Below are 24,937 nucleotides of genomic sequence, written 5' to 3' on the forward strand. Positions count from 1 at the left end.
TACCCTCCTTTCGGGGGGGTCCAGTCCAGCGGGGGGGCTACAGATCCAAATGAAAAACGATGGTTCCATGCTATCCATATGGGGTTACATGCCCACCAAGTTTCGTGTACCTCGGTCTTATGTGTGTATTTTATGTGTATTTTATTGTAAGGCCCCCCATGAACGAAGTTCACAAAACTTGGCATAAATTCGGAGGGTGTCATAATGATCCTACACTTTCAATTTTGTGCCGTTTTGACCATGTCAGCCAGTGATATTGTGATAAACCTACGCTGCGCGGCGGTCATAATAAGATAGTCATACTAAATAACTTTGACCAAGAATCTCACTGAATTGTTGCTGTGTCAGTGACCTCATTTTTTTTTCAGTTATTGTTTGCCAGTTGTATTAATTGTGTCTGTGATTAATGATTTAATTAGTGAATTGATAATATGTAGATGTATTGATTGAGAAAACGTCCCCTTGGAATTATAAGGTTCTATCTGCATTCTCAGTTCTGAGATTTGACAACCTTAGAAAAACATACAGTACACAGTGGAAGCCTCACACAGAAATTGTGAAGGACTGTTGGCTTGTGTGCGTATGTGTGTGTGTTTTTCTGTCCAGCACTGCATCCGTGCTGAGATGGGCTTAGTGAGAGCCCCACCAAACTACCCTAAGACAGCTTGCACGCCTGTCTTAACGGCCGTTGTTACAGATACAAGATGCTTCAGAAAACAATTCTGACAATGTGTTTACTATGTCAGTGCATACTCATGTATGTGTGTGTGTGTCTGTGTCTGCGTGTGTGTGTGTGTGCACATGCGTGTGTGAGCAAGTGAGAGACAGATAGACGTCGGAGAACATATTTCTCTGTTCCTGTTTGCATCACAACAACGCTGCCACGGTTTCCATGAACACTTTTTACATTTCAGTCAGAGCACTCCGGCTTATAAAATACAGTATGCCTATACATTCAACCTGCCAGCCACTAAGCACATGTACTAAATGTGCCGTGAATTGTATGAAAATACTCACTTTGTGCACTGCAGGGTAACATAAACATAATGCATGCATATCCTACGACATGTCTATTTACTTGGTCCTAATTGATTCCAGTCATTTGAAGTCATTATGGACCTCTCGGGGATTAGAGCTTAACACAGCAGAGTTCCATGTTCCAAATGGCAATCTGCCACTCCTATGGCAGTGTGGCAGATTTCCCACTTTTTCACAATTTTTCAGGAGGGATCACCCACACACGCTTATGAATGGCAAATGTGGAGGAAAAGGGTGTGTAAAATTGTGACTATGTATAGAATAGAAATACTTGGGCAATACCTTAATACATGTACAAATGTAATTACAGTTTATACAACAGTTAGGTCCGGTCAAACTATTTATACATCTCTAATTAGACGAGGGGTATTCCATGAGTCAGGGTGATATCTCAAGACATTCCTACTTGGACAAGTAATTACGCATGCACACATTCCCTTTATTCAAAGCCTCTTGCAGCGATTTCATAAAGTCACATTTGACAGGTACTGAGTGAGAAAATGAAGTAGGGTAAATGTTCAGATGAACATGTTACAAGAGGACAAGCGAGTATACAAATTCTTGCTCACACACTCTTAAAAAGAATGTGTTAGAAACAACACACAAATTGTGTTGTCCCTGTCTGGACATAGAGATGTGTTAAAAAACAACACAAGTTGTGTTATTTTCAACACATTCTTTTTAAGAGTGCACTCTTTCTCTCACTCAACTTGGTTGCAGAGTGACATTTTCTGTTGCTCAGCATCGTGGCATTGGTAAGGGATATACCCACGTCTGTGGTTTGCCCATAGGCACAAGGCCGTCCAGAGCGGACGCTCTCCCACTCTCACTCATGCCATAGTAAGTATCTGTATATCTGACATGCCAACTGCAGAGACAGAACCTTAATGCTGCCCTTCCTTCCACTGCAAAAGAGAGCACAATCACTGTCAGTTCGGATGTAGCTGGCCTCCTTGAACCAGTCGCCCTATTAGACTTTCTCCAAGGCGTTCGGATTTCACGCCCCCACCAAAGAAATTGGAAGGAATGTTTCTGTCTGGAACAAAAGAAAGAAAAAAAAGCTGGCAAGCTGCACAGCGCGGGCACACGTGTGCAGTCCTCTCTGTCTCTGTAGACAAATTCTGATTTCATGGCTGTGTCTGTCTGCCTGCCTGCATGTCTGAAGAAGCGTGGGAGTCCTCTCTGTTTGGTCGCTCTTGCTTTAGCAGCAGTTACTCTTCTCAGAGGATGCATCATCATCACCACATTTTAAAATAGCCAAGGATAAAGCTGTCTGTGTTCCATATATGTGTCTAAGAATGGAATGTCACAGCACTAAAATTAGCACTAATCAGATGTTTTTAGGTCATATTTCTGACGAATGTAATGATTGACTGCCATAATATTTTAATTAGAATTAATATTTTATGTAGCTTATCACAACTCAAATATAGATGCAGTGGCATAACAGTACATATTACAGCGATGATTCATGACTAAATGAATAAAGGATTCCATCCATGTGACATCAATCTGATGAGACACTCAGGGCCAGATGTATGTACATTTGCGAACGTAGCGTTATCAGTGCCATGGACAAACCGCAGATAGCGAACGCTGTGTACGTTGTATTTATCAAACTTTCACTTCATCAAGTAATCTTGAATTTCCCCTTGGGGATCAATAAAGTATCTATCTATCTATCTGTCTATCTAATCTGCACATTTCTTCACCCCCTACCGCAATTTACGAACGTCAACTGAACGGCATAGCCTAGAAGCGCAGTTGAATGAAGTTAAAGGAAAATTCCGGTATTTAGCACTTTGAGTCCCTTTTCTGGTATGTTTTGGATGAACTAGAGTGGTGGACACCGAAATTTTGACGATTGGTCCTGTCTCGATTTTTCTGACTCGTTTTGAATCGCCTTTGACTACTTAGAGTGGCTGCCAACAGGCATACTGCAGCCAGGCTACTCAAACATGTCCTAAAACAACCCTTAACGTTCGTTTTCAAAACTGTGCAACTCACCGAGTGGTTGGTGGTGTTTGTTGATTATTAAAAGCAAATATATCGGCGCAATGTATGATTTCCAGCGGTGTTGTGGGCCTAATTCAACCAAACACCGTTGATGGAAGGTGCCTGCTTGATAACCTCAGTGAAATGCTTATAAAGGTTTCTCTATTGGTGATGCTGTGTTTTTTTTTCTGTTTTGGTTCTTTGTTAGATATTCAGGTTACTGGTAGCGCGTGTTGTGAAGGAGAGCACACGGTACAACATGTGGCACTGCTGCCACACAAATTTGTGTACTGTTGTATCTTTCGTCCTGTTGTGTAATTTTCAATATGCTTGGTTGGCTTCTGTGGCAGCACATGTTGTGCCATGAAGTAGGAGAAAGAAGGTGCCGCACACTCCGAGTAAATGAAAAAATGTTTAATAGGCGATAACGTTTCGGCCTACAAGGCCTTCATCAGATCGCATGCGCATCTGATGAAGGCCTTGTAGGCCAAAACGTTATCGCCTATTAAACATTTTTTTCATTTACTGAGTGTGCGGCACCTTCCTTCTCTGACTTAAGTTATACACACCGGTAGCCAGCACCTCATCTTGGTGTGCGTTACATCTCTCCTCCATAAAGTGCCATGAAGTAGGGTCTTTGCGGACCTCCGGTACAGCATGTATGTACATGTAAGGCGTGTTTACGACTGCCATAAGCCTAATCGTCCCCTTTGAAATATAAGGTTCCATTTGCATTCTGAGTAGTTCTGATATATTGAGGTACAAAGTTTTAGAATTCTGAGTTGTATTGATAAGTGGAACAAGCCAAAAATGTATACTCCGTAAATACAATACAGGCATTGGAGGCAGAGGGAGAAAATGTCTTCTTTCACAGTAGGCTATGTCAACACTAACACCATTAATGTCAATGGCAGCCTATGACAATCTGATTGATTTCCAATAGATATCTAACTGGCAGTATGTGGCCAAAGGAGGCTGCATCGTCATCTGTCACTGGTAAGCTCACACAAATCTTTGAGGTCATCATTGCGAGAGGCGCAGGTAGATTTGAGTTTGCGTAAACAGAACATCCACTTTTAGAGGAACACTAAATTGTAAGCCTACAATCTTATCCCAGTTTTTAAACACGTGGGTCTTAAAACTTTTGGAAAATTCAGGCTGCAAATAATTTAGCGACCCATATTTTTGGCCATCCCCTGGGGGTGACGATTAAGATGATGGGAGCGGGCTGCAACTCCAGTCAAACTACCATGAATTAGTCCCAACTTTGGAAATGAAATCTTAGTAGCGTACCGAAAAGCTATGCCAACAAAATGTGATGGAAACTAGGTGAGATTGATTGTTTATGTTACCTGTTTACTTGTTCACTAAAACAGCAAGGAACTATGCCAGTACTTGCTTAATGTTGTTTTCTAATAGCTGTGTTTACATGACGCAGCACTGGGGGAATTGTTTCAAGGATCAAGTAGGATTCAAATGTAAATCCAGGCTTAAGCAATATATTAACAACCAGCAGAGAAATGAGTAGACCTGTGGTGCGTCTCAGGTTTACTCCAGCCAGGCACAAAAATCAATGCAGCCTGCTTTAATCAGGTCTGATACATGCTACAAATTTGTTTAGCTAACACCAACCATCATTCCTCAGCACCTCTGCGAAAAAAAACCTGCCATCACTGGTTTCCATCCAATCACCTTGAAGGAAAGAAAATAAATTAGATTAAAAAAAAAGTGACAAACTGTTGTGTGTGACAGTTTAAAGTAATATGGAAGAGCAGAGAGTCAGGCGGAGCGGAAGGTGGGTATGGGAGAGATGAATGTGGCCGAATGGGTGTTTATGGGGGGGGCTGGTCTGCCAGCCTCATTAGACAAAGCAATCAGGCTCTCTGCTGTAGATAATCGATGCCGACAGCGGCATATGGTCAAGCGTTTTGATTTGTTTGCTGTGGTAAAGGGAGGGAATGCAGCTCGCGTTGCTAACTCCGGGGCAAGTCGATGCCTGGCTGTCAAACAACACATCGTCCACTTCCACACCGTGTCTTGAGTACCGACATGTGCAGTGTCGGACAGGAATCCATTTCGCTCGTCCTGCCATTCACCTCGACACAGAAAAACTCAGAAGGGCTATCAGATGCCTGGCCCTTTTAGACAAAGAGATTAAACTCTCTCTTCTCTGACACTCGAGATCTCAGCTGCAGAAAGAACACGGCAGATAGAACCAAAAAACGGAGAAGATGACACTGTGATTTGTCCACAGAGTCTGTCCTTAGACCATCGAGAGCCTCTTTAACGCTCCTTGTTTTTGTGCTGAGCTGGAGCAAGTGTGTAAACACACAGTCAGTCCTTCTAGCTGAAAGCTCCCTCTGTTCGAATCTCTCTTTACTTCATCCCACTCATTCTTGAGGCTCCACAATAACTCCTTATAACGTTTCAGATGCACACTCAGGCATGCCACACTGTCTCACGCTATATTTCACAGGGAATATAGAGATGGGTACAGAAAACTGCATATAGAGATGTTTACTGAAAACTTGCAGGGGCCTTGTCGCTTTGGAGGAAGTGTTATCCTACTAGGCAACCCACAAGGACAACCGGAGCACACCGAGGCACATGCCGACACACAACGCCGCCTGACTTAAGTAGAATAACGAGACAGATTTCACACCTGATTTAAACCATTTGAAAGGGACCAAACAAAAAAGATCCGGCATGAAGGCCAAATAATCTTGTGTCCAAGGACACAGTTATGCTTCGTTTCAAGCTCACAACAATATTGTGCAGAGAACATTGCAAGGTTGGGAGCTCTTTGCTACGTTGCCCCTAAGGGGACATGAGCAAAAAAAAAATCGAAAGTTTAGTTTCATGTGCTCACATGAAACTTTCACGTGCGCACATGAAACTTTCACATGCGCACGTGAAAGTTTCATGTGCTCACGTGAAAGTTTCATGTGCGCACATGAAAGTTTCATGTGAAAAGGTTTTGCGTGCGCACACGAAACTCTCATGTGCTCACATGAAACTTTCACGTGAGCACATAAACTAAACTTTAGTTTTTTTTTGCTTATGTCCCTTTAGGGGCTCCGTACTTTGCTGACAACTCCTAGGCAACCAAAATAATGTTCAAATCCAGGCTGCCAGTGACTACAGTGTACGGGCTTGCAGTTGGACTGGTTGTTTTTGACTGAATGAGTGCATCTAATGAAATTCCCTAGCTGAGGGAGAAACTGAACTCTCACTTGCAAGTGTCTAATGAGACCCTTGCGAGCAATAGTATATGAGTGTGTGTGTGGGGAGGGGGGGGGGGGTGGTTAGGAAGTGTGTGTGCTCGTGTTTGGTTTTTGCAGGTCAGTAGAGACCGACTGAGTTCCATTAGTTGGTGGCAGGTCTTCACGGAACAGAGAACTTGGAAAACACGGAACGTTACACAGTGGTTCTCAAAGTGTGGGGCATGCTAGGTGGGGCATGACGAACGATGAACATTTATTAATGTGTTTCTTTTCTGACAACGAAGATCATGCATTCAAAACAGAATAGCCACACACAAACACAGGAGTTATAAATAGGCCTACATATCAATTAAAACAACAACAGATCTAGGTGATGGAAGCCGGGAAATCAGGAACCACAATACAAAAATAATATTTCAATGTTACCATTTTGCAGGGGTGTAGAGGTCAGGTGGGGCTTGAAAATTCCCCACCTCCAAAGTTTGGAATGATGGAAAAAGTTTTAGTACCACTGGATTATACTTTCAGGAATTAGATTAGATTAATTCTAGACAATTCCACCAAAAGGTCACCAGTTTAACAAACAAACCTCTAATTTGGGAGTAAGAGTGCATCTCACACATGGGCACACATAATAAACTCGTTCTCTTTCATGTTCTCTTGTTTTTCTTTTCTTTTTGTTATACAGAATAGTCAACCTTGTCAAAGACACATCTCCACTCACAAGGATTTAGAATAGGGCTGGCAGGTAGTTTCACATTTGAATAAGCTCTTTCAGGGATACTAGGGACATATTTATGACAATAATCCAATTTATGTGGCACAAATCTCCCCCTGTACGGGGGCCTGCCACTGGAAAATCTTTTTGATGCTGCAAAAGACAAAAAAAAAGGCAAAAATGGTCACAAGCAGAATATCCAAAAATCCCCGGTCCAAATAAAACACAAAAAATAAAACACAACTTTTGTTTACTCTCCCTGAGCCATTTATATTTTCACTGTCCATCTGGTAACAACACCTACTGTGTCCAGGCTTGGGGTGGGGAGGGGTGGGGAAGCAGGGGGCTCCTGGAATGTAAGCAGACGGCATTCTGGGAATCAGGAAGCCACACTTGATCTATGTGTGCTCGACTCGTTCTTGGACAAGACCTGCTGAAAACACTATTAAGGAGATTAGGGCTGAGCCAGTTATCTTGGCCCTCCATGTCGGCACCTCACACTGCTGCAGAATTTCAATGGCAGGCTTGACAGAACATCTCCTCACAGCCCTGCCGAGGGGAGCGAGCACAGAGAAAAAAACACAATATCATTCCTCTACAGCCCCAGATTTTGTGTTGCTTTTTTTTTTTTACAAAAAAATGTCTAAGGTAAGGGTGAGTTAGAGTGTGGAATGAGAAGAGGTGGTGTTGGGTGAATTAGAGTGTGTGAGTGTGTGTGTGTGTGTGGGGGGGGGGGGGTCGTTGTACAGCACTCTAATTTGAATATGTTTACTCAGAGCTGACGAGGTAAGTTGAATAGGATTGAGCGAGGGCTACAGGGATTGGTTCTTATTAATATTAGCATACCTGTGCCATCATTATATTCCACCTTAGTAGAGTATCAGATCACATCAGATATGAATCATCATCAAGAGAAACTGGTTTGAGATTTCCTGCAGTGGACTGGAATACAAAGCGATTTGTTTGAGATCCAGTGATTTAGCAGGGTGCTGTGACTACAAGATAGCCAGTGAGGTAAGAGTGAAATGTGGGCTTGCTATCTGCTGATACACATGTGATACATTCATTACCCTGGCTGGCCAGTGTTCTGTGGGTCTGCCACTCTCTGGGGTTGAGGTTTGCACAAGCGGTTGAAGTCAACACCCATCATACCAGGCCGCTGTTATCTCTCCTTCTCTCCAACATCTATTTGGATTTTCTTTATCGTTTTTATCCTCCCATGACATAACCCAGATCATATTACACATGTGTGCCCTAAACTCACATCGACACTGACTTCCTTGGCTGTTTTATTTGGAGATGGCACATTTTTCTAGTACTTCAATAATGATTTGTATGAATTTAATTATTGCCGTTACCTCCCTTGGGGATGTCATGCTTTTGGTGTGCAGGATTACATAAAAACTGCTACCCCAATTTTCATACAATTTTGACCAAATGCGGACCTATTACATTTTGGAATAGCTCTTCCTCACAGGGCGGCTCAATGACTTTAGTTTCACTTTCGCTAACGTTTCGTTAATGTATTTGGCTTTGGTGGATGTCTCTTAAGTGCCATCCCAGTTAATGAAATGCAACTTGACACCCTTAATCTCTGAGCTCTCATTGACTTCCCAAATACAAAAAAAATTTCAAACACCTCATGCTTCAGAACAACCTCTGACAGTCCTGACTCCCCATCCAGTATCCTGTTTGTGAGAAAATAAAAGGTATTACTTTGTGTGCGTGTATATGTGTGTGTGTGTGTGTGTGTGTGCTCTCCCTCAGCACCATCATGCTGTGGTCAGAAGGATGCTTGTACTCCTCTACACACGCAAGTTTGTTGTACCACAGATGTGCACCCAAACAGAGTGCTCTTAAGAACAAGGGCACTGAGGCACTTCGGTGACCGTCCGGCTCAGCCTGGACAGCCTATGGAGAAAGCTTATTTCTCAGTAGGTCGCAGGATAGATCATCCGCATGTACGTTTAGCACTCCCCATTTGTCTCCTTCCCAGACAAGGCACAGCTGGGCAGAGCACCAGCTGGGGTGAGTCTCCTCCACCGACTGGCCTTGGATTTGTAATGGATTTATAATTTGCCAAGATTAATAAAGCCTCGACGCATGATTACATGGTTCATGATGTTCAATAAACATCATTCTATGCTCCCATTAGGCATTCTTTGATCTATGGTGCTATGATCTTTGTTAATGACCAGAGGCCATATCACAGAAAGATTTTAAGTCTTAAAGTTAAGATACAGTAGGACGAGTAGAAGGAATTTTTTCCGAGATGCATATTACTGGACTGCTAGCTCCTCCATGTACACATGGTTATTGCACATACATGTACTGAAGCTGAATTTAAGCCTTTTTTATCATTATTTATTAGATGTCAATTTCCACCTCTGACATATGTTGCTTTGGATAAAAGCATCTGCTACAAGATCAATGTGATTATACAGTAAATAAATAAAGACAAAATCTCAAAGCATCTCGCAACCATGTTATTGCCTTGAAACGCTTACTGGACCTGGCACTGGTCTACATCCCTCCACTCCGTTCAAGCTGTGCTGGGTATTGACCAGCTATTCCAGTGAGGCTTAAACGCTCTCAGAAATAAAGGAAGTAGATCTTAGCACACAAACGCTGTCCAAGTGAACTATTTCCAATAGTGTAGACATATGCCTGCATAATTTATGTTCACCCCCTAAGGAGTTCTCCCAGCAAGGCCCTCTCACAATTCAGAGAAGGAGGTTTCATGAGACGTCTGATTAACAAAATTATCCTTGTCTTATCATGGCGGTGTTGTTAATCAGAGCTGTGGAGCCAAGAATTAAGAGCCAGAAGAACTCCAGAGCTGGGCAAAAAGAAACTGCTATGGGATTAGGTGTCGACAAGGATCAAGTAGACATACTTCAGCCGTAAATTAGATGCATAGTCGGCCTATTATGTGAAATGGGAAAAAAGAACAACAACAAATGAGCAAACATAACACTTCAACACATAGCGCCTCCGCCAAACAAGACCTCTAGGTGTCAAGTAAAACTTAACATCAACCACCGTGTCTATCACTGTGAGGGCTCATTTTCTGGTCTCTTTTCATGCCTCTGCGTAGCTTTCATGGACTCTAATTCACGTACATTTGTTCTGTAGACATTTTTATCTACAACGAAACTGACAGCCTTGTCAAAATTCTACTTTTTTTCCGGGTTCAAGAGGTTCATGTGCTCCAACCGTTTACTCCTCATAGAACTGGCACTGGTATTTTGGCTGTGAGGACATGGTGGCCCCCTGCACCGCTGTAAGGGTTTACGGCAGCCTTGAGTCCAGGGCCATCCCAAGGCTTTGTAGATCTAAGCGGATTTCTGCAGGTGATGGTGAACGCTGCAATTAATTATGTCAGTATTCTTGTGAGGAGCCAGAGATCAAAGTGATAACACCCACTCACCAGATATACACAACACAAACGCACACATAAACACATATGCATACAGAAATGCATATCACACACACATCTCACACATAGCCGCAAGCATACAGCCTCAGTCTCATACACAGTACAAACAGACTTCTCACTCACTGATGTACACAAATACAGTCTCACTCACACACAAACACATGCATAATGTACATAAATGCGCACACACACACACACACCCATACTCACACACATGCATGCAGAAACGCATGCACACACACCTGACAGCATACATATAGATTTGAAGGCTATCTTATTCAAAGACATTAGAGTCTCAGCCTCATACACAGACTTCTCCATCAATATTGTATACCTCACATACACAAACACTATCTCACTCATGCACATGTACACAGACACATGAAAAACAACACATACACACACACACACACACTCTCAAAAACTCACTCACTTGCTCACACACACTAAACAAAATCTTCGTAAAAACACTCTCTAACACTATCTCACTCACTGACACACACACACACACACACACACAGGAAGTATACCCTAAGTCTCTCTCTACATCACTTTGCCTGGGGTCTGCCGCCTGCTCTGCCGCAGGGCTGTTCTCTGCTGTCAGTGGCTCCATCTGATGCACCAAAATAAATGAAGTGCTGTAGAAATGAGAGGCTATCTCGGAGGATTTCAATTACCCCCTTGCTTTAACCTTAAGCAACAACTGTAGCCTCATTGTATTCTAATTAAAGTTTGTCCACAGGGGATTGTAAATCATTCTCATATTTTTTAGGGCCTGAAATCTCAGCTGTCCGTTAATGATAAGGACACTTTTATCGCCACCTCCCAGTGTGTCTGGCTTGGATTTCTCTGGCTACTGGGTAGCAAGACTTATATAAGACATGAGTAGTGAATTAAGCCTGTAAAATATGGAAGAATATTAGACTCAAAAGTTTTGTACATGTGTATCATGTGTAAAACTGTAGAAATTATTTGTAACTGTAAAAATGATCTGTACAAGTAAGTGTCAATATCACAAATATGCCCAACACTTACAAATCTATTCTACGGGTACGGATCGGTTTTACAGCTACAAATCATCCTAAAGTTAAAAATATTTTACAATTACAAATATATTCTACAATTACACATCAATATTCTACGCACAAAAAGCTGCTCTACAGTTACAAATCTTTTCTACAGGTGTACAGACTTTTGCACCACCTTAGGGATGAGAAGTGTCTCATATGTATTGTGTGTGTGTGTAACAGGATTTGTAACTGTAAAAATGATTTGTGATTTAACAAAAAAATACCACGAACAATTTTAAGTATTACTCATATGTCGTTCACTTACAAATATATTCCACAGGTATTAAATATTCCCAGTTGCTGTCTTTCAATTACGAAACTATTCTGCCATTACAAATCTCTGCTGCTCGCACAAGTATTTTCTACAAGTATACAAATAGAGCATCACAGTCCCGCCCACAGGAGATTCCGGAAGTAAGAATTCAATGCAATTTCTCCATTGACAATTCGGGTATAAGCCATAAAAACTTAACTCCACATGGTAGACTCAAAACCAGCTACGGCTGTACTAAGCGATTGTGTATGCTCATATAGACGCCAAAAGTTCACGGGGCACTAACCTCGTTTTGAGATAAATGTATTTTATTCGCGATGTCTTGGATAAGTACTTCATTACCCACAGTGATGCCTCTGATTGGTGGAAAGGCCGTTAAGGTCATAGTTTGAAACTTTATCAGCGAAAATTATTGACAAAGATGGCGGAGTCAAAGATAATGAATGCGTAGCAAGATGGGTCGTCCTAGTTCATGTCTATGAGGGCAAAGTGGAGTTCAGTCAGAGACGGGCTCTGGTTCAGTTCCCGCCTGCACAGGGGCGTGTCACTGACGTATGACTTACGTTTGAACGCCTCGGTTCCACGCCAGACAAGCCGGAGTACAAAATAAACTTGGTGTACACCTTCATTAATGTTGATTTTCTCCCGACTGGAGGGTCATACTATCACGACATTCTACTGAAATAGGGAGGAGGGTTTGGAGATCATGATACCGTGTCCGAAATGTGCATCCATTGCTCAATTTGACAAATTCTGGTAAATTCTTGGATTCTGCCATAGACCTCAATGTTAAAAAGAGAGCCCGATCACTGCATAAATGTGCGGGGGCGTGTACTGCTACCCTATTTGCATAAATTTCCAGGGACAGGAAATGGCCACTCATGAAGTATCTTCGTAATCAACCATCTTTGGCGGAGTCTTTTACTGCCTATGGCGAAAATCTTAATGTGAATAAAAACTTTCTAAACGAACATTGGTACTTGTATCAACAAGGATTGTGGTTTATATATCACACGAACTTAGTCAGGGCCAATACACCATCAAATAGAACACTGCAAATGCTAGTTTGAACACTTAACTTTTCAGGTAGCCGATAGGCTAATCATTAGCCTTTCAGACATTAGAATGTCATTATAATGCTGCTAACATTAGCCTACATGCTGCAATACAGGTATGAAATATATTATGTTTTAGTGACCTTGTTGTTTCTATGAACATGAATTGTTGTTTATATGAAACATCAACTTAGTTGAGGCATAAAAAGCCCTGTATATCCCCATTAAGAACTTAAACCTTTGAACTAGCTAGCTAGCTGATAGCAAAGCTGGATGCTATCACCGGGTAGACACTGCAGTAAAATTGTTAACAAACCGTCCTGCCCCCGTGAATATTTCAGTTTCAAGGTGGAAATCAAGAGTGTCCAAAGGGGTGAAAACCAGTTTAAATCGGGTCACATTATTGACTGTTTTGTGTCGAGGGTCAGCTTGTGGGTTTTGTATGGGCCAGCATGAGGGACAAGACCTATCAAATCTACGAAGTTGTGTGGTGAGCAGGGCTTTGAACCGGTTCAAGGAACGAAAACGAAAACCGGGAACTTTTTGTATTTTACAGGGAACAGGAACCAAACCGGAAATGTTATTATTTTTTATGTTCTGGAACAGGAACACTTATTTAAAAATAATGGTAACCGGTTAATACCGGTTTTATTTCGTTCCTCAAAGTTTTCGTTGCCTAAAAAAAAAAGTAATTATTTTCCTGCGCACGTTACCATGACGGCTGAGGTTCACTTCCTGTGTGACATCACATCAGACATTCGCTGACTGTATGGAGAGAGAGCGGTGGATTACAAAGTCTCCACTCCACATCTTAAATAAGGGGTAAATTACGATCCATCGTTAATTAAAACTCTCATTCCAAACACAATAACAATAGCTATATATGTCGACTCCACGTTAATGATGGACTAGCGAACATTTGGCTAAATGGCGCCAACACCTCTGTTTGCCTAATGCACAGATGGCTTGTTACGGTATGAGTAGGCCTACTGGATGGCCTTTCCCCCCGACAGTTGGAATTTGTTGTTGCCCGAGTGGCATAACCACATGTCTTAATCATGTTGTTACGTTTGTGTGGACATTTTCTCTTTTAACAATAAACTACACATTTGAAATAATTGTAGGCCTATTTAATTATTATTATTATTATTATTATTATTAATATAATTATTATTATTTAATAATGGTTGTAATATTATTACATTTGGTTTAAGCTGGATGAGAAAGATGTGACATAATTCTATAGCATTAAACAGCTGACAGGAACGAAATTAACCGTTCCGGGAACAGTATTTTTTTGTTCTAACCGGTTCGGGAACGTCAATTTATTGGTGGAACTCATAACCGGAAACGTTATAATTCTGTTTCTGTTCGGAACGAACCGATTGAAAAAAAAAAATCGGTTCAAAGCCCTGGTGGTGAGTTTTGCAGGGATGTTGGTAATGCTAGTTAACATTAGCTAGGCTACTGTAGCCTTCATACTGTACGAGCCATATCATCAATCATTAACCTAGAAATACTTCTTCGTACATTTAATGAATATTTTGTGTAATAATTCACAGCAAGTTAATAAACTGAATATGGTGGTCCAGACCATGCATCAGGATGGCAGTCAGATACGAAGCACTGCACAATGTTGCTAACGTTAACGTTAACCGCTTTCACACACACAATATAAAATACACGATGGTAAATATAACATTCAATACCAAAACACTATTATTTACACGATTACTCCTGAAATAACTGCTATTAACTACATAAAAATCATTGTTTGGAGGAAAGGGTTCGCGTGCTGTCGCCGGTTGGAAATGATTTCGCGCTGGTTCGTGCTGCTTATATATTTTTCAGTGAGGCGCGGTGGTTTATGGGATGAGTAGTTCCTTCGCTCGGAAATGAAAATATGTACACAGTCTTGTACCTTTGACTTTTTTTGGACTTTCTCTTCGTTTTTTCACTCGAAATGATATGTTGTATGCTTATGAGTTACGCCGTAGCTGATTAGCCTAAGACATGCTCTAAAACTCTTTAGATACGGATTTTTCCAAAACGTGAGAGAAATGAATGGGAAATTTACTTCCGGAAACTAAGCTCTCTCGGAGGAGGGGCGGGACTGTGATGCTCTATACTTTTGAGACTGTTCTGGCGCTTCCTGTTGAATAGCCAATGGCGGTCCTCAGGTTTGGCTAGCCAACCATGAATCTCAGTTCACTAACCAATCAGAGCAGGAGCAGCGCCGTCGTTGTCTTGTGGGTGCAACCAAACTTGGAGTCTAGCTTGGAGCACGCTAGTTCCCTGTATTCCTTGAGGTATGTTGGTAGCCTACACCAGCGGTCCCCAACCACCGGGCCGCAGCCCGGTACCGGGCCGCAGGACATTCCTAACCGGGCCGTAGCCTACGACATGAGTTTAAAAAAAAATGCATGCAAACTAAACTAAATTTAATTCGCAATAATGTCACGTTTTTACATGGCATAGGCCTCTATGCAGTTGTTTGATTGCACGCATGTTTGCATTTTGCAAGGTCAGCGCAAGGTCAGCTCACTTCACTTGATCAGTTCTTGGCGAACGGTAGTGTCACACGAAGTTAGCTAAACTGCTAGAATGAGCAACAAAAAACAAGCATCTTTAGCAGGTCACTGGCCAGAGTGTTTGAGTTGCGAGAGCAGAAAAAAAGTCACCGTTAGCTGCACATTTTAGTGATGAGGACTGGGTGTCAAAACTCGCTTACCTGTGTGACATATTCGGGTTGCTTAATGACCTCAACCTGTCACTCCAGGGGAGAATGACGACTGTCTTTAAACTGGCAGATAAAGTCGCTGCATTTGAAGCCAAGCTTGATTTGTAGGGACGACGAGTGGACCGGGGTGTATTTGATATGTTCCAAAAAGTAGTGGGGGTTTTGGGAGACTGAGGCAGGGCCCTTTCTCTCGCAGCTGGTGCGCGATCACCTTGTTGCGCTCTCAAATGAGTTTGAGCGTTACTTCCCATCCTTCAAAGATTCACGGCAAACCAATGAGTGGGTCCGCAACCCATTTGTCAATATCCCGAATAGTCCTAACTTGTCAGCGCAGGAGGAAGAGCAGTTGATCGAAATTGCAAATGATGGTGGTCTTAAGAGTGTGTAGGCTATAAGGAAACCTCTCTGGTGGAAAGCAGAATATCCCGAGATAGCCGTAAAAGTGCTGAAAACGTTTCCCACCACGTATGTATGCGAGGCCGGGTTTTCAGCAATGACTGCAACTACACAAATTGTGCAATCGACTGGACATTTCAAACACACTGAGGGTGTCACTGTCTTCCATCACCCCCAGATGGAAGATTCTTGTTGCAGGGAAGCAAGCAGGGCTCCCACTGATTATATTTGTAATGCACGTTTAGTTCCCATGTTTTGTTCCCATATTTTGTTAAGCATGTTCACACTTATAGATGTAGCTTCAAGTTGTTCAATATTCATAGTTCATATTGTTCAATTTTCACTTCTTCAAGTTCACGTTTTTCACAAGAGATCGTTACCTTCACTGTTCATACATAACTGGAGCTAGTTCTTTTCAAGTAATGCATGCACAACACATATGGAACATGGAACCCCCAAACCCCCCCACCGGTCCGTGAAAAATAAATAGGAATCAAACCGGTCCATGGTACATAAAAGGTTGGGGACCCCTGGCCTACACCACACAGACATGTTCTATGTCCACTATTCCTTGTTAATACAGCTAGTGTACCTGATATACGGGGCAACGAGGTGAGATCAATCAATGGCAACTAATGTGGGCAACAGACAAATAACTATTATATATAGCAAGCTACCGCTAGTTAGCCAAATCCCACTCAATCTCAATGTAGAATAGCAATGGTAGTAAAATTGTCAGTTTAAGTAGCATACAAGTGTGAACGGAAATGTAGTGTGTGGATGGAAATAAATAACAACACTTAACATACTTTAGAAGACATTTTGTTTCAAGTTTGTAACAAATGCGGTCAGAGTTTTAAGGGAGTTTGTCAGTCTGTCATAAGGTAGGCTCAGCAAAACGAGGCAGGCGGCAAGCATTATTATCAAGAGGTGTGCTAACCATTAGGCCTCGTATGCCAGGTCTACCTCCAGATTGTGAAGTGCTACTTCGGACTTGTCGAAGTCAAGTTTCAGTGCTCCCAATGATAACAGAACGGCCAGAACTGGCTAGAGTTCTGTTCCCACGAGGTGCCTCATCTCTGATGGATCCTAAGGTATTAATGTTCCATAATGGCAGGTTATTAGAGAGGCTGAAAACCAGACTGGAACAGGCTCTTCAAAGGCAGCCTCTGGACCTGGACTATTTAGAGTTCCTCTGTACCAGTGAGTTGAGCCTCTGTTCAGTGAGTAGTCAAACGCCATTTCCAGAAGAGGTAAGCAAAGTCTGTTTGTTTTTTGTGCAAAATAAGTACAAACATTACCCGTTTTCAGAATACTTTCAGAAGGTGCCATTGAGTCCTGCTGTCCTGCTAAAATAAACTTCACTGACAGTTTTTACATATTTTTCCCCTCACAAACTTTTAGATACCAGAATACAGTTGTTTTGTACTGTAAAAATAGTATTAAGTGTTGATTTATATATATTTAAAACAAAAGAGGAGACGGCAGAGCCTCATGCTTATAATCATTAATTAATTATAAAATAAATCATGGACCTACACCAGTAATCCTCACTATTTTTCTCACAAGAGACACATTGGCAGTGCAAAATCAAAAGGAGAGCCTCTTTTACGACAACATACTAAGTCACCTTTGCAAATGTGCATTTCTACAAACAAATGCGGTCAGAGTTTTAAGGGAGTTTGTCAGTCTGTCATAAGGTAGGCTCAGCAAAACGAGGCAGGCGGCAAGCATTATTATCAAGAGGTGTGCTAACCATTAGGCCTCGTATGCCAGGTCTACCTCCAGATTGTGAAGTGCTACTTCGGACTTGTCGAAGTCAAGTTTCAGTGCTCCCAATGATAACAGAACGGCCAGAACTGGCTAGAGTTCTGTTCCCACGAGGTGCCTCATCTCTGATGGATCCTAAGGTATTAATGTTCCATAATGGCAGGTTATTAGAGAGGCTGAAAACCAGACTGGAACAGGCTCTTCAAAGGCAGCCTCTGGACCTGGACTATTTAGAGTTCCTCTGTACCAGTGAGTTGAGCCTCTGTTCAGTGAGTAGTCAAACGCCATTTCCAGAAGAGGTAAGCAAAGTCTGTTTGTTTTTTGTGCAAAATAAGTACAAACATTACCCGTTTTCAGAATACTTTCAGAAGGTGCCATTGAGTCCTGCTGTCCTGCTAAAATAAACTTCACTGACAGTTTTTACATATTTTTCCCCTCACAAACTTTTAGATACCAGAATACAGTTGTTTTGTACTGTAAAAATAGTATTAAGTGTTGATTTATATATATTTAAAACAAAAGAGGAGACGGCAGAGCCTCATGCTTATAATCATTAATTAATTATAAAATAAATCATGGACCTACACCAGTAATCCTCACTATTTTTCTCACAAGAGACACATTGGCAGTGCAAAATCAAAAGGAGAGCCTCTTTTACGACAACATACTAAGTCACCTTTGCAAATGTGCATTTCTACAAATTGGACATCCCACAAAAAAAGAAATAACACAGCCAATACATTTTCATTTAAGACCAGTCATCTAATACTGGGATGAGTGGAAGCTGGCATGCGTGTCCTTGACTTTCGTCATGCTGTATTTTTAGTAGCAGGTTTGACAATACCCCCTTTAGGAAGCACCATTAAGGCTTAATAACTTCCTTTCACCTTCATTATTGTATTTGGGTGAAGGGAGAAGTATAATTCAGATGTTTTTTGTTTTCACAGTGCAGGATTGTATGTTTATGTGGGTCCCATTCAGAAGTGGCCACTTCTTTCGCGCTTTCTGTGTTCATTCAGCTGTGTGAAATGTATTACAACTTATCGCCACAAGGTGGCAGTTTAAGTCCACTGTAGCATTTGTAAACAGGGCAGCGGAGTGCATTCAAAGGCATTGCAGTGGCAGTGAGATACTGTAAGTAGAACGAAACTGAAGATCACCTCGTTGAAGTCATACAGTAGACTAGGCTAAATCAGAGCCTGCTTTTGTTTTTATTAACCTGGGGCCAGAGATGATGGCCTTTGGCGAACAGTTTAGGCCTACTCAAAATGAGTAAAACCAAAAGCACTATACAGATTGTACATGAAAAAGGTTATGATGTATGGATTCCCAAGTGTCCAAGCTTCCAAATGGTGTATACCATAACTATGCTACATAGCAATATGGGATTTAGAATGTTGGGGGAAGGAGGGTAGGTGTTCCAATGTGTTCTTCATAAGGTTAAAATGTTGTTGTTATGATACGTTTAACAGGTCATAGGCAGACGGGAAAAGCAGGCCTTAAAAGAGGGCTACAGGATACTGGGTGCTCCCAATGATAACAGAACGGCCAGAACTGGCTAGAGTTCTGTTCCCACGAGGTGCCTCATCTCTGATGGATCCTAAGGTATTAATGTTCAAGCATGGCAATTTAAACATGGCAAGCATGACACATCCTCTCACATTCTTTTTGCAAAGGTAAATTTGTAAATGGAGGAAAACAACTGACAGAATAAAGTACATCATGACTATGGTACAATGCACAATAGTATTCCAAACAGGGCGCACTGTTTTTGTTGCAGATGATTTTGAAAAGAGTGGTTTGACCAGATGAGGCGGAGGTTGACGAAGATTAAATGGACTCATGCCGTGTCACAGCCTACCTCAGACAATACGTTGTAAGTGGTATGACAAATATTTAACTACAATGTGTGCACCATATGCAGTAGCCAGAAAAGTTGTGATTTTGTTTCTCAGCTGCCACAAGGCACCTATCCCCAACTTGCTCTGAGAAACTGGCTCTGGTAAGAATTGATGTCTAAGTTGCTTTGGATAAAAACGTAGGCCTAATGAATAAAATTATTTATTAAAATTCACATATCCCAGCATTAGTAATATTTAAAAATGCAATTTTAAATTTATCAGACAGGACAGGGGAGAAGTCTACAATAATGATGTTCAAAGACTAGAATACAATAGACCTAAGAAACACATTTTAAAGAACAAATATAGGAGGGAAGGAGATGTATTTTCTATTCAGTGGTAGGCTACATGTTCTCCATGCTGATGTAGAGAATGGTCCAGTGGAGTGATCTTGAAGGCCCTTGATAAGAGATATTACATCAGTGTTCCTCAAACTTTTTCAGAACAAGGACCACTTAACCAATAAATAAAAAAACCTCACAGACCACCTAGCTAAACAAAAAAATAGTAGGCCTACTCATTGAACCACCTTGCTTATTGTCAGAGGATTCATGATTTAAACTGGTGTAGCTTACATAGGCAGTGTTACAGAACTGTTTGGATTTACATAAAAGTTGTTCAACATCGCAAACAAATCATCTATAGGCCTATTATATTTTAGCATGCCTGCTCGCGAACCACACTTAGGCTACATGAATAGACAAAAACAACTATGCATATTTACATGCACACTGAAAAACTACTGAAGTCGCCCATTTGAAATGTAAATAAATTGATAACTTAACTACCTAGAAAGATAACTGCCGATAGAGAGGGGAAACATTTTGTTAATGACTTGCCCCGTGTATCAGGTACACTGGCTGTATTAACTATCAATGTACCTCAAGGAATATAGGAAACTAGCATCGGAGCCCGTTCCTTTATTAGACATTCTCTGCTAGCATGCTCCAAGCGTAGACTCTAGGTTGCACCCACACAACTAGCCACGACGACGGCGCTGCTTCTGCTCTGTGATTGGTTAGTGAACTGAGATTCAGTATGCACTGTTAGACTAATGTTGGACTTCTTTTTGCACCTTCACCATGACACTCACTCTCTTGAGCACCTTACCACGCACACATAACTAAAGGACTACTGTTGCACTACTTTTTGCACCTTCACCATGACACTCACTCTCTTGAGCACCTTACCATACACACAGAACTACAGGACTACTGTTGGACTACTTTTTGCACCTTCACAATGACACTCACTCTCTTGAGCACCTCACCATGCACACAGAACTACAGGCCCTGTCACTACAAGCGTCTCATGCTTGATCACCCTCAAGCACACTGGATTTTTTACATTTAATTTATATAGTATATTTAGTATTTCGTTTTGTTAGTTTTTCTTATCTCCTACTGTCTCTATTGTACAGTGGAGTTTGGTTATATGTTTATACTTATACTTATATTTACCATTTCTGCTGTAAGTGCATGTTGTGTGTGATGTCTGTATGCTACTGAGACCCCCTTGAATTTCCCCTTGGGGATCAATAAAGTACCTATATCTATCTATCTTTTAATGTGTCGCTGTTACAGTGTACCTACCTAATTAGGTGTGGTACAACCTGTGTAACAACATGTTCTATCAGGTACTATCCTTGTACTTGCATTATGTATTTGTGGGTACCTACATATAGTTGTTACATTGTAATACTGAGTGCTTTTACAAAACTTTGCCAATTTGCCTAAATTTTCATCAGAGGCAAAGAGCTGACCTGAGACCTGCTGGATGGGGTAAATCTGGTCATAATAGATTTAATATACAAACCATTCTTCGCTCCAGTCAAGGCCTTATTGTCTTCAGTGTACATGTAACAGCTGTGCTGCTACAACCTTGTTACTCTTTGATACAGTGGCATAAACCTATAAGTGTACCAGTTAATTACTTACATGTACATATGACATGTATGTTGCGTCTTCAATGTCTTAGAACAGGTCTACTACTGTAATTCATTACATAGTACATATATCACACACTTATTGCTCTTTGATACAGTGGCATAAACCCATTAAAATGAAGTGCCAAATATAATTGATTTTTAAAAAATATCTGCAGTTATCCACACAGCAGTGCAGAGACCCCCCCCCCAAAAAAAAAAAAAAAAACACACACACTGCTCAAAAATGCTCTTTAAAATGACCTCTATTCAGGATGGGTTTTTTATGATTTGTTTGGAGCATCACCATCATTATAACAGAGAATGAAGACACAATCTGTGTTCCTTCTTCACACTGAAAAGACATGACTGAAACCTGGCTCTTTGTTGATAATGGCACATGTTTATCTGTTTGCCTAGAAATAGGATGCGCAAAATGACAACCCGGCTCTCAGCAGCCGATCCCATAGAACATAACTGACATGCATTATACCAGTCTCAGCTTATGGTCCCTATTTCCAACCTGACACCAACAATTTTATATAATATAATGTGCTGTTGTGCAGGGCTGGAAGAAAACAGTTAACCGAGGACATGTTCCAAGGAGAATATACATCAAACATAATAGTGGGAAATTACTAAAAAACAGTGTTTTAACAGTAGGGAAGACAACAGCTGTCAACCCAAAACCTCACAGTTTGGATGTGCAATTCTAGGAGATAATTCTAGAGTATTCTGTTGGCTCAAGCACTAAAAGCTTTTGTATGCCCTTATGGCATTGGAAACGCATGGTATGACATACATTGCTCCATTGCATTACAAGAAACACATTTCTGCTACACAAGTGTAACCTAGCATTGTGTTGACTTCGCAGCTCATCTCTGTACTCGCCCGGACCTAAACCCGCAAACTGCAGGACCTCAGATCTAGCATGCTAGCAATTGAGCTAAAAGCCCAGGCTGCTAGCTCTCTCATAGCACATCTCTTGAGGCATCGAGTGGAAGGTTTACACAAAGTACATACTGAATTGCTAGCTACCCAGCTGGCTACCATATGGATCACATCACATAACATCCTTGCGTAACTCTACGTTGAATCGGTAAAGCTTCAATAAGTACATCTGTGCTGCAGTAGCCATCAGTGATAACTATCCAAAGATAACTGTATGTAGAAAGGGAATATACAATGTCACTGTAGTGATTCTTTATCAAAAACATATATTTTCAAGTCAAAAATATATCCATATATCCCATACGACTATTATGCTGCTACTTGATACAAACAATAAATTGTTAAATATTAGCTTCTGCTTTTTGAATTCTGAAGTGGTTAACATTTGAGGGGCTGCTCTCACTGCTCTAGACCCGGGTACTGTACTTCAACTATAGTTGAGTCTGAATATGAGTCTCAATCTCAATATTGCCAAGCTCCAAAATGTCAAATTAAACTTGTTTTAAAGACTAATAACTCAGTCTAATAACTGTCCAGAAATGATAAATGTAGAAAAGGCCAACACATGAGGAATAAAGAGGACATAACAGTTGAAGAAAGGGAATTCTAACAGTCTCCATTCTAATTACACTTTTCAACTGTTACAAAATAACTGCTCATACAGTACATATGTTTCAATTTCTTTAATTCAGTCACATTTTTCCATAGTGTAGCAGCTCACATGTTCCTAATAATCACAAAATCTATTTACACATCACCTCTGTGAAAGTCAATCACAAATGTAATGTTGTCACGTGCAATGTTGTTAGTGGCGTAGTTATTTCAGTTAGGATTTGACTTTCAGCGTCACCCTACCCCCACGTCCCCCACCATCAAGTATCCCTGTAATAACACACGCCACAAGGCCACAAATGAAATTAAATGCCCTCTGTGACCCTCTCTGTTTGTGGGGAATATAATTGTTCTAACATGATGTGTGTGTCTCCACACACTCTCTCACACACACACAAACACACACCCACACATACACACCTATGGAAGACCAGCTTGCAATATCATGGTCGCCGTTTTGAGGCTTCTAATTAATCAGTGTCAGGAAAGTTCCAACATGGAGACGGGGATAATGAAACGAGAATATTAAAATGGAAGGGTAGGGCAATCGGGAACGTACCTGCCGTGAGTACTAAGAAATGCAGCATATAATATAAGTAATGGACAGACTAATAAAAAATTCCCAGAAACAACCCCCGAAATTAACTTTTTATTGTGGTATTTTCCCTGTGCCATTACTGCTGGTCCATTATCCTCTGTGAAGTCTACCCCATAACAGTATCTCAGAGATAAGATGACCTGAGCCCAACTTACCTGCCTCTGGTGGTATTAGTGACTTTTGAACTTGTCCTTGCTCACGGTGCACTGCATATATGTTATCACTTTATACAGTCTCTGATATACAGGTACTTATTCAAGTATTTTGTTTACACTGATCTAATTATGTAATTACTTAACTAATTTACTGGTACAGACTACTACAGTAGGCCTATATATTTAGCAGTGTGCCCATGCCCCCTCCCCCCCTCTCTCCCTCTCTATGTTCTGATTTCATTACATTCCTCTCCTTGCATCATTGTTCTAGGCCTTCTCTCTTTTTTCTCTTCTCTTGTTCTTATACTTCACCTTTCCCCCTCTCCCTTCTGTCTCTCTTTCTGCCTCTATCTTTATGTTACCTTTCCCCTGGGCCAGTGTTGAGCTTGATTGAGTCAAGTTCTGTGTTTTTCAAACTGTTGTCCTTGGTCTGCTCTTTTAAGGAGAGTGGAGTGGGGTGTTTTTTACTAAAAGCTCTCTGAGATCAAATTCATTATTAATAGTGGATTATAAATCAAACAATGATTCATACAATGATTTTAATTTATTTGGACCTCATGGCCACAAAAAAAGCAGGAACCATTTCATAGGGCTTCCACAGAGGCATTTACAAAATAATAAATGAATAAAGAATAAAATCGAAGTATTAAAATGAATGTAATTCAAAAGCTAATTTTTACAGCTTCTCTCAACTTCTTCAGGGAAAAATGACTGTACTGCGGTTTGCACAAAAACTCACCCGGGGCTTTCCCTAAGCACGGGGAGCTGACTATTTAAGGGACCGAAAATCTATCTCCCGTGGTGGAGAGTGCAATATGGTGGCAAGTGCTATACACTTTTTTTTGCAAGTGAAAGCAGCAAATCATTTTATATTCTCTCAAAAATATAACGACTCAATTTCAAATGAAATACTACATGACTGTCACATTATCAGCTGAAGGGACTATAAAAACAAGGGACCTCCAGAGCAGCATGCCCATAATATACATACATATAGCATTTCAAACACTGCAACTGTGAGTCTCTCTCAAGGACACATTACACACTTACCTTGAAAACACGAAAACGGTTCTAGGA

At 41.1% G+C, this 24,937-nt stretch overlaps 1 long non-coding RNA gene across 1 annotated transcript; it reads left to right on the forward strand.

Annotated features, from left to right (window-relative positions):
* Window positions 1-17,882: 17,882 nt before the first annotated feature.
* Window positions 17,883-19,558, forward strand: LOC121684344. The gene is made up of 3 exons (XR_006023114.1): window positions 17,883-18,018; window positions 19,192-19,324; window positions 19,500-19,558. It is a non-coding gene; the product is annotated as an uncharacterized LOC121684344 (long non-coding RNA).
* The last annotated feature ends 5,379 nt before the right edge of the window (window positions 19,559-24,937 follow it).

The sequence above is a fragment of the Alosa sapidissima genome, chromosome 15 (genome assembly GCF_018492685.1).
Source record: "Alosa sapidissima isolate fAloSap1 chromosome 15, fAloSap1.pri, whole genome shotgun sequence".
Lineage (NCBI taxonomy): Eukaryota > Metazoa > Chordata > Actinopteri > Clupeiformes > Clupeidae > Alosa > Alosa sapidissima.